General features: G+C 44.6%; 1 pseudogene across 1 annotated transcript; it reads right to left on the bottom strand.

Moving 5' to 3' along the window:
* Positions 1 to 872: 872 nt before the first annotated feature.
* Positions 873 to 14605, bottom strand: LOC144601068 (Ig heavy chain C region-like; annotated as a pseudogene). Its single transcript, XR_013548235.1, has 7 exons — positions 14481 to 14605; positions 13997 to 14306; positions 12811 to 12872; positions 6992 to 7288; positions 5134 to 5451; positions 2627 to 2929; positions 873 to 1323 (listed from the first exon to the last, which is right to left on the bottom strand). The product of XR_013548235.1 is annotated as an Ig heavy chain C region-like (transcript).
* Between the last annotated feature and the right edge of the window lie 1116 nt (positions 14606 to 15721).

The following is a 15721-nucleotide window of genomic DNA, read 5'->3' as shown; positions in this document are numbered from 1 at the left end:
GTTCTTTTGGTTCCACTTAGTTGTACTTGGAATTACGTTGCTTTCCTTGCATTGATATATTGTTTCTGCTCTACGTTCCTGAAGACATTCAGTATCGTGTACATCAAAGGAGCGATTATACTCTCTTATTATTAATATATGGACGTTCCTCTCTCATTGCTCTTTTCTGGGCGAATTTATGTGTGTGTGTGTGTGTGTGTGTGTGTGTGTGTGTGTGTGTGTGTGTGTGTGTGTGTGTGTGTGTGTGTGTGTGTGTATGTGTGTGTGTGTGTGTGTGTGTGTGTGTGTGTGTGCGGTTGTGTGCGGTTGTGTGTGTGGCTGTGTGTTTGTTTGTATTGTTACATCCTCGTGCAATTGTGTTCATATATGTTGAGTATATGGCACCATGTAAATATTTCATGTGATTTTGCAGATGGGCATTCATATAATTTCACAGTGCCTGTGCATTTCATTCTATATGTGGAAATAGAAATGTGCAGAAATATACGTGACAGACTCACGGCAAAATGCACTTTGCCCTCATGCTGGGGTGACTTGCTACTATTTTCTCGGAGAGGCAACCCCTACAACGCGCAACGTCTGAGACCCTGCCTAAGGTCTGAATGGATTAGAAGCAGGGGAACGAGGGGAACGGAGATCCAAAGACATGGACCCATATCTCCACAGCAAGAGCAAGAATGTTGAAATGTGTCCGCGATTCGTGCAATGGTGCAGCTGTGAATTATCTCCAAAACCCTGATGTTACCATGCAGTCTGCATCTGTTTTCCATGAATTGTCGCCAAGATTGTCAATTATCAAGGTTTATATATAATCATCGTTTTGTCAAAATTATCTATATAATTAATTGAGTGGCCATGTGTTCAGCTCAAGATTGGATGTTGAAGGCGTTTATTAGTATTTATTTCAGATAAAAATGCAGCTAAATCATTCTCATTGACAGGAATTGACAGTATCCATCAACACAAGGGAAACGTTCACAAAACTGGGTTTACCGCTGGACTTATTGACCGTTCTGACGATGGTCTTCATGGGGAGTGCTTCGTGCCCCACCAGACAGGAGAAAGAGGCTCCGCTTGCCCACTGCTCTGACCCAACGGATAATAGGCTGTACATGAAGAAGGAATTGTTGCCGTTCTCCGCCACCACCTCGGTGTTCCTGTACTTGCTCCTATGCACCCGCTTGTCATCAACTGTCCACGTGACGAAGACTCTGCGAGGGGAGAATCCTCTCACAAAGCAGGTAAGGGTGATAGTCTTGTGAGCGGAGATTTCTTCTGTCGGCGGCAGAAGGACTGAGACGGACGGTGTCAGCAGATGTTCACCTACGGAAAAATTCAAACAGCGTTTATTACACCAGTCGATTTAAGGGATGAAAAGCTAATATATTTGTATGTGAGTGAACTGCCAACGGATGGAGTATTAACCGTATTGCATTTTCCTTTTGTGACTTATCTCTTTGTACAGACATATACACGTGAATGTGCGGCTCTTCTGTGCAAGGCAGAAGATTTGTATGAATAACTTCAAACAATCCACAACACAAGATCAAGCCTTTCGAACCACTCTGTTCCGTATTATTTCTGATGACCATGGTTGTCTCCTGTTATTTTTGTCATTTATTACGAAATGCAGTTCCACCTTGGTTCATCTGCCTCATTCAATTACCCAAGAGCAACTGAATGAGATTTTATCAAACCATGGTCGGAGTAATCAGTGGATGCCAGCGGAGAATATTTAGCATGCACACTGATGCCTTCAGAAGTGAATTTTCTAAAACGATGCAAATGATGGAATTCTAAAGGGAATTCAGGCATCGCAGGAAACAATAAGCACGTTGGGCAACGTGTACGCAAAGGGACAGTAAGAGATGCTTTTGTATAACAGGTTCGTAAAAGCGACTCATTCTTAATTTACAGAGATGGTGTTGGAGGGAATTGAGACGGGGGAATTAATTTCGCAATGCGCATTTTGAGCTGGACAATAAAAGCAAACTGGAAAACAAAACACTCCTGGGCTCTTTGTCTGCGCCCTTCCGCGGCGTTTCACCGAATCCCGATGGCAAGCTTTCAGTATTGCATTCCTCAGACCGTCTGTGTGGGCACAGACCATTGGCGTCAATGTTAAATGACCTACATTCAGGTGACGTCTTTCCAATATACGGCATCTGAAGCTTCCTTTTTAAGAAAAATTCAAGAGACTCGTTCCATGTGCCTCGCTCAGAAGCGGGCATTTCTGCTGCTCGTGAGAGTATCTGCCATTTGCACTCTCTCTCAACCCTGCAAGTTACAACTCCTTACGCTTCTAGAAAAGACGCTGCAATGCTCTAAATATACAGGTTGTGCCGTTGACCAGAGACAACGTATCTGCATGGTGACCCTAGCCCCCATTTATCATCGATGCTTCCATTAACCTGTCTGCACCTCATATTCACTGCAACGCCATCTCGTATTCTCTCTTTTCCAGTTTTGACCAAGGACTCAATGAAGTGTTAGCACTATTTCCTTTTGCATAGATAGTGCGTCGCCGACGGAGTGATCACAATCATTAATTTTCGCATTATCTAAGAAGAAAAGTGCACCAGTCACCTCTATCCCACCGAACCTTTCTGCAGCTACCCCAGCTCACCTTTGTTCCAGTTGATTCGTTCGGTTTTTGCAGTAGGCATATCTTCATGCTTCACCACGCATTCGAAAATATCCCCACTCAGCCAGTCACGAGTCGAAATGTTTACTTTGCTCTCCACGATATGCGCATGTTCTGTGGGCTGGATCTCTGATTCCAAATGGATATTTTTGCTGTTCCACGATACTTCGCTACGATACGGTGCATCGGATACCAGACAGGTTAACGTCACGGTCATCTCGAATAACTCTTGTTCAACAGGTGGTGGAAGGATTGTAATTTTTGTTTCGCCGCAGGAACTACAATCTGTGGCACAATAATTAATGTGAACTTAAGAATTGTCGAGTAACCGGGATCGAATGTTTACAGCAAGCATCCGCCCCCAAAACTTTAATGTGTAGATGACCCCCTTCAGAGTATTGATTCTCGGAATTGTGGTCCTAACTCGTCTTGAACTGACTTTCTGTGCAGAAAGCAACACAATGAATTGAATGAGAGATCGCGTCATGAGATGTTCCACGAGTGGCACACAATGCTGGAGTAACTCGGCGGCTCAGGCACCATATTTGCAGAAAACGAATACGTGTCGTTTCGGATTGAGACCCCACTTCAGGCGAAGAGTCATGGGAATGCAAACCTAGATGTATTAATAGGTACAAATAAACAAACCAAGGATCTCCGCCCCGTGCCAGTGATAACCCACTTATACCGTCTCCACCGGCTCCCTCCAGTTGGACTGCACCGGATGGCCTTCTATCCTCCTGGACAATTTCATTTCTAACTGCTGGCGTAGCATCGGCCGTTTTAACCGTTTCAGCCGCTTACCAACACTCAGTCTGCAGCACTCGAGCGTTAGTATCGAACTCGCGGACAAGGGAGGTGCCTTGGCCGTCTGGCTGAGGCCATAGCCCAACGCATGGACACCTCCTCCTATTTACCCCTGGACCATGGCTCCACAGACCAGGCCATTATATCGCAGACCATCTTTAATTTTATCACTTCCGGCTGTTTGCCCTCAAAATCCACCCGTACCTTATCGTTCCTCGCCCCGCATGGCGCCGTTTCACCTGCTCCCCAAAATCCATTATTTTTTTCTGCCAGCTTCTGCTCCACTGAAGTCATTTCCATGCACCGCAACTCCATCCTATCTCCTCCGATTGAATCCCTCCCAACCTGTCCAAGACACGCCACACGTCCTTCGTCTCTTCAATTACTTCCGTTTTCCAGCCCCATGTGCCCTCAACTTTACAATGGGCGTTCATTCATTCTACCCCTCCATCCCTCATCAGGTAGGTCTTAATGCCCTATGTTTCTTCATGTACCGCTGAACCAGCCTATTTCCCTCTACTAACATTCTAATCCGCTTAAAGGAACAACTATTCACTCTCACCAACGTCTCATTAGAATCCTCCAAATTCCTCCAAAGCAAATGCGTAGGCATGGGCCCATGGGCTTGCATTGGCCCCAGCTACCGTTACCTGTTTCTCAGCTACATTGACGACTCCAAAGGGGCTACGTCCTGTACCAATGCTCAACTTACAGACATCATCAACATCATTACCAATTTCCACCCCGCACTTAAATTCACTTGGACAATCTCTGTTTTCCACCACTTTCTTGATCTCGCCGTCTCAATCACAGGAGAAAGCTATCGTCAAACGTCTATTCCAAACCTAAGGACTACCACAGCTTGCTGGGCGACACTTCTTATCCTGTCTCCCGCAAAGACACTAACCCCAGGACACTTTTCCTCTCTCTACACCGCAGCTGTGCCGACGACGAGCTGTTCCATACCAGGACATCCGAGGTGTTCTCATTCTTTATGGAACGGAGGTTCCCCTCTTCTATCATAGATGGTGCCCTCGCCCATGCCCCCACAGTATCCCGCAGCTCCGCTCTGTCTCCCATCCCCATCCCCCGTCTCAAGAGGGACGGAGTCCCCATATTCCTCACCTTTCACCCTATCAGCCGTTGCATGCTGCACATAATCGTATGCAATTTTCGTCACCTCCAACGGGATTCCACTATCGGTCACATCTTCTTATCTCCACCACTTTCCGCCTGTCCAGAGAGCGTCCCCTCCGCAACTCCATGTTTAAATCATCCCTTCCTTCAGCAATCATCCCACCGCTTGCAACAGCAGGAGACGCAACACCTCCCCAGATACCTCCTCACTCGACTTCATCCAGGGACCTCGACAGTCCTTTCAGATGAGGCAGAGGCTCACTTGCACCCCACCAACCGCTGTATCCGCTGTTCTATATGTGGGTTCCTGTACATCGGTGAATCTAAGTCGGAAGAAGAGTCTCAACACGAATCGGTACCTTTTCATTTTCTATAGGCAGGCCTAACCCACCTAATCCGCTGTTACTCCAGCATCTTGTGGCTACCTTCGGTGCATCTGCATTTCCTTCTTACACATGGGCTTTCCCAATGTCAGTGAAGTTCTATCACCGTGAACGCTAATGTTTGCACCAATAACTCAGACATACCACAGATCTGTTTCTTACCATACGACCAACTGATGTTTTGGCTTTTCGAATCTGCTTCATGGTTGACTTGGCAGGTATAGACGGAAAATGCGAACCACTCGCTAGCTGGGATTGTCAACTGGCTGATCGCCGAGGAGTTACCTTCACCATTCACCTGGAAGGCAGGAGAGGTGACGATGCCAGAATCCAATGGCTTTCCATTCTTCAGCCAGTTCACAGTAAATTGCGCTGGGGTGAAATCGGTGACCAAACAGACGGCGATCGCTTTCCTGCTGCGCTTGATTTCATCAGGTGCAGTGATGGCAATGGCGACGTTTGGATGATATACCTCGGGTTCTTGAAGAAAATAAACTTAATTGGAATTAAACGTCGATTAATATTGACGACCATTCTTTTGCCATAAAAGAGCACTTTTTCTGAATAAACATAGCCTTCCACTCACCTGGACTTGACGGGTCTTGGCGGCTAAATTATTTGTTTATCATGTTACATCGAGTGCTCGTAAATGGGGAAATTGTAGCTCGGTAAGTCGTCGTCGATGGGATGTAAAGGGCCGACTGTTCTGATTTTGTCCTGTATGACTCTGTGTCTGTGATTCTAATATGCTGGATAATGTCTTGTAACGATGCACTCAGGCGCATCGATTGTTCGTGAATTAAAATGTAATTTATCTTTGGATTGACCAGTTCCTCGCGAATGATATGGATGTGCTCGTGATGAAAATACATTCATGAGCACTCTTTTCAAGATCCGTTCCAAGTCAATTTTTGTTTTTTTAATGATTTTGTACATGGTGAATTGCCTCGATAATTGAAGCATCAACTTTCGTTCCGCACCAAGAACGAACGACAGTGCTTCGATATTATGAATATCTTTCTCGCTAGGAAACAAAACTCACCGTTCATGTCGAAACATGAACAGCAGATGGTGTTTGATTTTTAAAAAAAGATGCAAATGGCTGGAATAGTTTAGCGGGTCACGCATGTTGTCATTTTCTATTGAGACTTTAAGCCTTTGGTGGTTATGTTGAAATTGGAGTTTCATCAGTGTTCCAGATGTTACGTGGCATCTGTGGATGCAGCTGCACTTTCATCTTTTTTAAAGACATGAATTGCCAGTCTTTGACTGGATGGACACTGGAGCTCAGATAAGCGTTCCACATGTCAGTATGACATCTATATACTAAACCTCTCGTTTGTTTGTTTGTTTGTTCCTGAACTACAGGCAAAACGGTACATGATAGCGTGCCAATTTTAGGCCCGCCTTACTCACGGTCGTCCCTTTAGTGCTAATGGAAGAAGTTTCATTGAAAGCGGTGTGATATTTTTTAAGTTATTCACATTTTAAACTTTAAATTTATCCCCAAGTGAGGGAGGAGGGAGGGACGAATAGTGGGGGGAGGGGGTGGAGGGAAGATAAGGTGGTTGAGGGGGGTTGAGGAGGGGATGGGGAGAGGGAGAGGAGGAGGGGTTGAGGAGGGAGGGGGAGGGGAGGAGAAGGAAACGGTGCTGGGGAGGGGGTGGGAGGACATGAGGGTTGAGGGGGATGCAGTGGGGAGGAGGGGAAGGGGGAGAGGGAGGAGAGGGGATGGGAGGGGGAGCAGGAAGGGCGTGGAGGGTCTGGAGGTGGGAAGGGTGAAGGAGGCGGGAGGGAAGGAGGGAGGGAGAGGTGGGATGGGGAGGGGGAGGGTGAGGGGTGTTGAGAGGGGAGAGGTGGTGAGTGTGCTTCACCAATGCAAGAGAGGTTTGGGACCAACGGGTCCACTTGGTCTAGTGAAGTATAAAACCGAACAGGGCACATTAAGTAAAGTACTTATGTTCAATTGCCAAACCCCGCTCCCTCAACTCCACTCTCGGCCTCGCGGTGCAACACGAACCTTTTACTTTCACGATGTACTCATTTTGGTCGTGTTGAACCACGCAGAAGATGTCGCCTCCCCCTGCCTCCGCCTCGGTGATGGTTAACTCGCTGCTCCGGGTGTAAGTTCCCTTCTTATTGAACACTGCCGGGTAGGTCTTTACTCCGGTGGTCAGTTCTGTATCATCTTTCTTCCAAGAAACACTGGCGCCCACAGGGGAATAGCCCAACACCAGACAACCGTAGGTGAACGAACCACTGGAGCCGTCATCCTCACAGGTGTAGAGAATGAAGGGGCTGGGGGCGGATGCAGCCGCTGCAAGTCAAAGGTCACATGAATGTTAATCCCACTCTCGTGCTCGTTTTGCAAAGTATTCAGTAGGGCTAAACATTATACAACAATTCGTTAAGCAGCTTTCTATTTCATGAAACTTCACGAATATCATAAACTATTAATTTAACCTTCCTCCTTGGTCCCAAGTTGGATCATATTGGCTGAAAACGTCTTGGGATGCCAATATCTGCTAGTTACTGTCAAATGTACGCACAATCTCGAGTTGGAAATATATCGATAGGCTTCCAGTATTAATTAAGTATAAATTCCCAGGGTTACTCAGGAGTGCTCAATGCTCAGTAGCTATAAACAACGCTGGCCTGTGGATAACAATCTCACAAAACTGGAGCAAGGGCAGAACTACATAGATCAGTGTAGACACGTGCGTGGGCGTCATCTATGGTAAAAGTGGGGAAAACCCCTTCCCTTTACGATGAGAACGTCGGATATCCCGGAATGGAACGACTCATCTTGGGAGCAGTTGCACTAAGACGGAAGAATTTGGGAGAGGGACATGGAATCTTTGCAGGAGGCAGGGTAGGAGGAGGTGTAGTCAATGTAGCTGTGGAGTCCGTTGATTTGTAATTTATGTCAGTCGGTAGTCTATCTCCCGCGATGGAGACGGTGAGATCAACAAAGCGGAGTTATGTGCTGGGGATTCTCCCAGTGAATTCGATCGGAGGGTCTAAGTTTGTAAACACATTAATGAAGTCGATGGGTTCTGCATGGGTACAGGATGAAGTGTTCGGGTTTCGGGGCAGTGCACGTCCGTGTCAGGGATTGTTCCATGGACCCAACACAATCGTAGGTTTCGCTAGGGCCCGTGACGGTACCCATGGCTAAACTTTGGTTTTGGAGGAAATGGGAAGTGTCTTGGTTTTATGAATGGTTCAGAGATTATCCAATAAAATCACAGAAAATGGAACGATAACTGTGGTTACCATATCGAGCGCCCGAACATAAATCGGGAGAAAACAAAAATAAACGATCACAATATTGTTCGTGACATTTGACCTAAAATATGTCCATCGTACGAAACCAACTAAGGGGGTAGATGGGATTGAAACGGTAGCTGTGTTATTTAACGAGAAACAACACACTTAAAATGCCACGCTTTTATCGTATTTTTATCCGATCATTCACGAACATATCCTGCTCATTTTGTATGCCGACAGTAATTGCAACACTGTAAATTCCGAAAAGCAAACCAGCCGACATTAGACAATTACATTAACTTCATACCAGATTAAAAACATGTAAGAGTTTGGATTGGTCAGGATTAAAAATAAATCTCGCAGCATAATGTCTCAACTAACAAACGTTATGTACACAACTTCTAGAAACTAGATGCAACATATAAATTGTTAGATCATGTTCATACTTCGTAAGTAAATCAATTGGCACTGGTTTGAAATTTTGTCTGTGTTTACCATTGCAATGAACTGCTCCTTAATGAATTTAATAATAATCAAATTAAAATTAATGTTTATGCATTGGCGATCAGTGCAGTTTCCAGCATCTTTAAAACGAGTTTACATTTACAATGTCATCGGCACTGAAGAATGAATGATTAACATTTTATCACTATCCGAAAGGATTCATATAGAGGGAGCCTGCTTACAATAGTGAAAATGCACAATGTTGCTCAATCAATGTTTTAATTCAATAAATCAATGTTTTAATTCAATAAATGCTAATGGAATTTTAACGTCACTCAAACCCTCCTTTCAGTTATCGAATTCAATTGTCACTCTATTGACGGATTAGTGGGATAATCTGTTCTATAATTGGAATCACAGAGAAAATTTCCTTTCCAACATTCGACATAATTTCCCCAATTTCCATTTTTTACCATAACTATTCGTAAAAAATTCATTTTTCATTATCAATTTAGCAAATGGTGGAACGTTTTATGTTGAAATTTCTTTGGAAGCCATCGTCAAAATGAATTCAAGTTGTCTTTCGAATAAATGCATGGAATAAAAATTATTTAAACACTATAACTGTGCCGAAATCTCCCCATTTTGCATGCAACGTGTTTTCCGAATAGGTAAACTCGTGATCTTTAACGGAAAACAGAGAAATGTTTCATCTGGTTGGGCAGCATCTGTGGAAAGAGAAAACCAAGGAATTTCCAGGTCGATGATGCTGGGATGATTAGTCCATGCCAAATTCAGTTTAATTTAAGAATGTAGCATAGAAATACATCCTCTGCCAACCAAATCCACGGTGACACACAAGTGTTACGTTATCACATCGTCGCATCCACCCCCGACACGGCAGGGACAACCACACAGGTCAATTAACAGGCAAACTTGCACGTGTTTGGGATGTGGGAGGAAACCAAAGCACCAGTAAGAAACCAAAGGGAGAACGCACACATTCCCCATAGTCTGCACCAGATTTCGGGACCAAAATCAGGTCTCTGGCGGCACCAACATTCTATCGGCTTCCCTGCCCTGCGTGGCCCTCTGAGTGTTTGCAGAATGTATTGATCCTATTTAAGATTTCTAGCAATTTCTTCATCTTTTTATTTTTTAAACACATATATTCCTTGCGATCATTGAAATAACCTAATCCGGCACTCCTTACAACAGTAATACCCGGTCGCTGCCATTCGAATTGAACGTACAAAAACGTCAAATTGCGCAACAATATCGTCTCCAGCAATGACCGGCTGAATGGTACCGCTGATAGTCTGAATCGCATAACGCAAAATGACTGAAACTCTTTACAAAAATGCAAATATCTCTGTTTAAAGACCACAGAAATCCATTGGTCCAAAACCTACCGAGCCATTCGTTGTTGAAAAAACAATGAAATACACAATAACAAATGATTTAACTAGATACATAGACAATGGGTGCAGAAGGAGGCCATTCGGGCCATAGAGCCAGCACCGTCATTCAATGTGATCATGGCTGATCATCCACCATCCGTACCCCGTTCCTGCCTTATCCCCATACCCACTGATTCTGCTCGCCCTACGAGCTCTATCTAACTCTCTTTTGAATGCACCCAGTGAGTCGGCCTCCTCAGGCTTCTGAGCCAGATCATTACGCAAATTCACATCTCTCTGCGTGAGAAAGGTTTTCCCCGTCTCAGTTCTAAATGGCCTACCCCTTATTCTGAAACTGTGGCCCGTGGTTCTAGAATCCCCCAACATCGGGAACATGCTCCCTGCACCTAGCGTGTCCAATACCTCAATAATTTTATATGTTTCGATTAAACCCCCCTCATCCTTACAAGTTCCAATGAAGAAAAAAAACCCCAGTCGCTCCATTATTTCATCATATGACAGTCCCGCCATTCCGGGAATTAACCTAGTAAACCTACGATGCACTCCCTCAATAGCAAGAATGTCCTTCCTCAAATTAGGAAACCAAAACTCCACACATTACTCCAGGTCTTGTCTCACCAGGGAGCTGTACAATTGCAAAAGGACCTCTTTGCTCCTATACTCAACTCCTTACTTTATGAAAGCCAACATGCCATTAGCTATCTTCACTGCCTGTTGTACGTCTAAGCTCACTTTCAGTGACTAATGTACTAGGACACACAGGTGTCGTTGTCCATCCCCTTTTCCTAACCTGACATAATTCAGAAAATAATCTGCCTTCCGGTTCTAGCCATCGAAGAGGATAACCTAACATTTACTCACATTATACTGCATCTGCCAATCATCTCCCCACTCACCCAACCTGTCCAAGTCACCCTGCATCCTCATATTATCCTCTTCACAGTTCGCACTGCCACCAAGCTTTGTGTCACCTGCATATTTGCTAATGTTACTTTTAATCCCTTCATCTAAATCATTAATGTATATTGTAAATAGTTGCGGTCCCAACACCGAGCCTTGTGGCACCCCTGCCAGTCACTACCTGCCATTCTGAAAGGGACCTGTTAATCACTACTCTTTATTTCGTGTCTGCCAACCAATTTTCTATCCATGTCAATGCCCCACCCCCATTACCATGTGCTCTAATTTTGCCCTCAAACATCCTGTGTGGGGCCATACCAAAGACTTTCTGAAAGTCCAGGTACACAACAGCCACTGGCTCACCCTTGTCCATTTTACTTATTACATCCTCATAAAATTCTATGAGATTTTCAGGCAAGATTTCCCCTTCGTAAATTTATGCTGACTTGGACCAATCCGGTTAATGCTATCCAAATACGCCGCTAATGCATATTCAAGAATCGACTCCAGCATCTTTCCCAAAATCGATGTCAGGCGAACTGGTGTATAATTCCCTGCTTTCTCTCTCCCTCCTTTCTTGAAAAATGGGATAACATTTGCTTCCCTCCAATTCACAGGAACTGATCCTGAATCAATGGAACATTGGAAAATTATCACCAATTATTCCACGATTTCTAGAGCTACCACCTTGTAGACCCGGAGATGCAGACCACCAGCCCCTGGGGATTAATCAGCCTTCAGTCCCATCAGTCTACCCAACATCATTTCCTTACTAATATGAATTGCCTTCAGTTCCTCCTTCACCCTCGGTCCTCTGTCCTCTAGTACACCTAGTAAATTATCATTATATGGATCCCGTTTCGCGGACTTTGCTTTCTGAGCTTTGCTGTAACATAGGCTCACATTGCCAACTCGTTGTACTTCAATATAGACAGAAACAGTTGGAGTATCTCAGCGGGTCAGGCAGAGTTACTCCAGCTTTTTGTTTCTATCGTCAGTTTAATCCAGCGTCCGCAGTTCCTTCCTTCACGTTGCACTTGAAGATAACTGCGCAATTAATCCTGACCCTGAACCTTGCACTTCTGTGTTTTGCTGCTAGAAAATGTTACTTCTCCCATGCAAGTTTTCTTAACGACTGGATTAAAGGTGACAATGCGATTCCACCAATTACCACGCACTTCAAAAACTTGAAAATTGTACACTAAGGATTAATCCGTTCCTCTCGTTTGTTTAAGAAAATAACTGCAGATGCTGGTACAAATCGATTCATTAAAAAAATGCTGGAGTAACTCAGCAGGTCGGGCAGCATCTCAGGAGAGAAGGAATGAGTGACGTTTCGGGTCGAGACCCTTCTTCTGAGATGCTGCCCGACCTGCTGAGTTACTCCAGCATTTTTTTAATACATCCTCTCGTTTGTTTTATGTGCGCTGAGGGGAAACATAGTGAGACAAAGTATCCGCTGTTGATCAGAAAGCATAGTTAAATCCATCGCAGATCAAGGACCAGAAAAACTCCAACCATTTCAAAGCATAGCGAAGGCAAATTGATGCACATTTTTTCGGCTAATTAAGAACTAAACCGCATCAGTCTCATCGTCAAAGGATCGAAAGTCATAGCACATGAGGCAAGTTAATTAAGGAATCCCACTGCAGCAGAATCACATAACATTTCTAAATCAACATCGATCCAAAATTGCAAAGAATGGGTAATTAATCCAGAAGAACTATTTCTTACAATTGTCAGAAATATACAGTAAAATTACAACTGGATACATCTAGATACTGAATAGGATGAAGTTTCTTACCGTTGGTTACCGTCAGCATGGTGCCTTCTCCCCAGTAGTCAAGATAGTCACGGTGTTACATTCTATGGGTTCTTCACACAATAATATGATCTGCACAAAGTAGGCAAAAAAGAACAAAATTCCTGTAATTATTCGTATTTCACATCTAAGGCGAATTCCTTATTGCTCTTTGAAAAGAACGAATGCGTTAAAAAGAATAGTTTACAACAATAATAAGGTACCACGGTGGCGTGTATTAAACAGGGCAGTGAAATGTGAAAAGGATAACTTACCTGTAAAATTTATATCACCCCTAATTACCGATACAATAAAATGTCCAAAGATATTCGTGGACATGTTTATGCTCCTGTTGCATAAAAAATTGAATTGGAAATATCATAACCTGGTTCAGACCATAGTATTATGGGACGTGGATGTTTCTGCATTGGGAGGAACCGCTGTGCCATCCAGTATACACAGTGAGACATGCCATGTCAAATACTTCGCTCTTCAAAAACCGATGCGTGCGCTGCTAACAGGATGTATCCCCGGGTACTCTTTGCTGTCACTTATACAGCTAAACGGTGTGCTTCTAAAGATCGGAAAAACGTCAATTGGTCGGAAGACAGTTGGACATTTCTCAAAACAATCCATATAACATTAAGCGGTGCACTTTCATTTGAATTTGTTTCACCCGGCCTCTCCTGCGGTTCGTGTGTGTTCGAACAGGGAAAAAACGAAGTGTTCGGGTTTTTGTACGGGGATGTCGCTGTTTGCAACACCGTGACCCACTGTTGTATCACAGTGAGGCAGACCCGCACAAAAACCTCCCTTACAGTTCAGACTCAGGTTTCATTAGATATGGCCTTCGAGACGACTTTAAATGGCCCAGCTGTTCACAGAGAACACAGTAAAGATACACAACACCAACAATCTCCCTCCATCTCACTTTCGTAATGGAATGAGCACATTTTAGTGGTCCATGAGTGTACACAACGCTGTCGGTATACGTGAAGTAAAAAAAACACACACATTAATGCGCTGGATAACATTTTGAATATCGTGTTGCATTTGCGAACGGTGGTCCACGCTCCATTTTCCCAGAGTTATTATAGCTGATGAACAAATTGCTCACCTCTGGTCTTTGATGGTAAAAGCTGGACTTCCCAACGTGCCGCTCTTGTACGTGTCGGGCACTGGATCTCACACTGTGTCTCTCGCACAGTAATAGACAGCGGTGTCTTCGATCCTCAGGTTCCCGGCGGTCACGGTGAATGTATTACTGGAAGTGTCTTTGGACGGAGTAAATCGGCTCTCCATCCCCGGAGCGAAGTACTTGCTAGAAGGTGTGTAGTAGGAGAGCAGCCACTCCAGCCCCTGCCCGGGGACCTGACGGACCAAACCCATATAGTAGCTGCCAACAACGAACCCGCTGACTTTACAGGTCAGAGTGATGGAGCCTCCAGGACTGGCGGTCTCTGCCTTGGGCTGAATTAGAACGATATCGGAATGGACACCTGCAAGGTAAAAAAGGCATGAATGGAAAGGTTAAATTATTGACCATTGATCCCCGACTCAAATTATCAAGGGGAAAGAAATTGGGAGGGTGCTAGAGTGGGTAGCAGGGGAATGGCATAGAGAATATACCACTGAGAAACTTGCGTGAAGAATTTGTCCAACTAATTACTCACGGACTATTACCGCCAGGAACAGGCTCAGTGAAACCGCCGACCTCATCCCGCTGGGAAGTGTGACCCGGGTTGTTTCTGTGCAGAACTTCGCAACAAACCAACTGCAAGCAAGTTGGATTTCGGACTCTCCGAGAAAGAATTAAATACCCGGCAAAAGAGGGTGTGGCTGTGGGCGGGGCCTGTAACCCGAGAGGAGAAGCGGGCGGAGCTGAGAAACGGCTGCGAACTCAACAGCAAGATGGACTCACGCTCTCACATCTATTAACTGATACAGATGCGCAAGAGGTTAATAAAACTAACAAGATCCTGGACCGGTCTTGTGAATAACGTAATCATCATTACTACTGTGAACTGCGACAGACGTCACGGAGTACGAACAGAATAATATTTCTGAACCGATCATTTCACGGCAACATACTTGCCCACCAAGAGCCGGATCTGTGAGCGGTTATCCCCAAATTCATTCAAAGTAAATTAAACCGATGCTCCGCGGCAAATAATTGTGTGACGGGTCCTTATTTCAGTGGGGCGCGCAGGAGGAAAGTCGACTAAATGCTGCGGCCTCAGCATTGCTAAAATATTTATTGTTATTTTCCACTTTCTTTGATATATTAAAACTGCAGTGCTCACTGGGCATTGAAGGCTCTACGTTCCTGATACCGCACGTTTCCGCCCCTAACATAATATCAACTCATGGTATAGTTATAAATCAGATGGTTCAAAGATCGGTTTCAAGGTGCAGGTTTTTTTTCGTTAAATATGTTTGGAATTCCTCAAATTTGTGTCAAAATGCGACAAACCTTATAATCTATATCGATAAGGCAATAGAAAATAGACAATATCCAATAGGTGCTGGTGTAGGCCATTCGGCCCTTCGAGCCAGCACCACCATTCAATGTGATCATGGCTGATCATTCACAATCAATACCCCGTTCCTGCCCACTCCCCAAACCCCATGATTCTGCTATCATTAAGAGCTCCATCTAGCCCTGTCTTGAAACCATACAGAGAATTGGCCTCCACTGCCTTCTGAGGCAGAGAATTCCACACATTTACAACTTTCTGAATTAAAAGGTTTTTCCTCATCTCCATTCTAAATGGCCTACCCCTTATTCTTAATGTGTGGTCCCTGGTTCTGGTCTCCCCCAACATTGGGAACATGTTTCCCGCCACTGGCATGTCCAATCCCTTTATAACCTTATATGCTTCAATAAGATCCCCTTTATCCTTCTAAATTCCAG

Source organism: Rhinoraja longicauda, chromosome 16 (assembly GCF_053455715.1).
Source record: "Rhinoraja longicauda isolate Sanriku21f chromosome 16, sRhiLon1.1, whole genome shotgun sequence".
In the NCBI taxonomy this organism is placed as follows: Eukaryota; Metazoa; Chordata; class Chondrichthyes; order Rajiformes; family Arhynchobatidae; genus Rhinoraja; species Rhinoraja longicauda.
The sequence above is the reverse complement of the archived record's forward strand: the minus strand, read 5'-3'. Positions and strand labels throughout refer to the sequence as shown.